Here is a 1,597-nt window from a genome sequence, read left to right as displayed (position 1 = left end):
CGGAACAAACACTGCGCGTTGAGTTGTAAATTAAAATTGAAACTGTGAAATGTCGATTGCTTGAGGTGGACGTCCCAAGGGTGCCCTGAGCGGGGGTGGGGGTGGGGGTGGGGCGGGGGGGGGGGGTGGTGGGGGGTAAAGTGTCGAGGGCCGCTGGGCGCATTATGTCTAAATTAATTTGGGATAGGGTGGAGGTGTGGGCTTTGGTAGGGTGCTCTTTCCAAGGGCGGGTGCAGACTCGATGGGCCGAATGGCCTCCTTCTGCACTGTAAATTCTGTGATTCTACGACCTCTCCTGCCGTCACCCTCCACGTGCTGCCCAGTCTGTTACCCCCAGTCGGCCTAAGACCTCCGCCAGGGTCAGAAGCCTTTGTGACGTCCACACAATCGCGAATACTGTGTTCGCCCGCGAAGCTAGCGGCCTCCGTGTGGTGAGGACCGCTGATATACTGTAAGGTGTCTCGTTTCAGAGGTTCAGGGGGCAAATTCGGCCATTATTCTCACAGGACGCGAGGGGAGGAAAGGGGGCGCCAATTTCAATGGCTCCCAACGGGGTCAGGGGGGTCACTGTGTGTGTGTGTGTGAGAGCACGCGGGGAAGCCATCTTGGTAGGCCCGAGGCGGAGCCCTGTGAAAATATAGCCGAACCCTGATCTCGCAGTGCGACGAAACGAGCATCGTTGACTGATTTGTCGCTTTGAGCTTTGGAGGTTTATTTATTGTCTGTCTCGGCCTTTGACCTGGCCTGGTTTTTTCCGTGCACATTTCAAAATAAAGTTGATTTGGGATTCTACTTTTCCGTACCTGAATCATTCATTCAATACATCTCCCCTTCCATCCCCCCACCACACCCCTGCCCCCTCACTAGGTGAGCAGCAGAAAACTAGGCCTGAGGCTTTGAGGCAAGGCCCGATCAGGTCAGCCCCCAACCGGGAACAGTAAAGGAGGCTAATGGGATGTTGGCCTTCTTCGAGAGAGTGAGAGAGAGGGGATTTGAGTAGAGGAATGTGGATGTTTTACCGCAATTGTTGGTGAGACCACACCTGGGGCGGGATTCCCCGACTGCCCGCCGGGTCGGAGAATCGCCGAGGGGGGGGGGGGGGGGGGCGGGAATCGCGCTGCCCCGTTTTCGGCCGGTCCCGCCGGTGTAAATTAGAGTAGGCCCTTACCGGCGGGCCTTGGCTGCGCGGGCGGCCTCCGGGGTACTCGGAGGGGTGGGATCTGGCCCCCGGGAGGTGCCCCCACGGTGGCCTGGCCCACGATCGGGGCCCACCGATCCGCGGGCGGGCCTGTGCCGTGGGGGCACTCTTTCGCTCGGCGCCGGGACCGCCCATCCCGCCGGGTAGGCGAGAATCCGGGCCATGGAGTATTGTGCGCATTTTTGGTCTCCTTCTCTGAGGAAGGATGTTCTTGCGATGGAGGGAGCGCAGCGAAGGTTTACCAGACGGGTTCCTGGGATGGCGGGACTGTCCTAGGAGGAGAGATTGACGAGGTTCGGATTAGATTCATTGGAGTTTATAAGAGTGAGAGGGGACCTCACAGAAACTTATAAAATTCTAATTAGATAGGGGGCTGGAGGAGGGTACAGAGATAGGGAG

Source organism: Scyliorhinus torazame, chromosome 5 (assembly GCF_047496885.1).
Source record: "Scyliorhinus torazame isolate Kashiwa2021f chromosome 5, sScyTor2.1, whole genome shotgun sequence".
NCBI classification, from domain to species: Eukaryota; Metazoa; Chordata; class Chondrichthyes; order Carcharhiniformes; family Scyliorhinidae; genus Scyliorhinus; species Scyliorhinus torazame.
Note: the sequence above shows the minus strand (reverse complement) of the source record.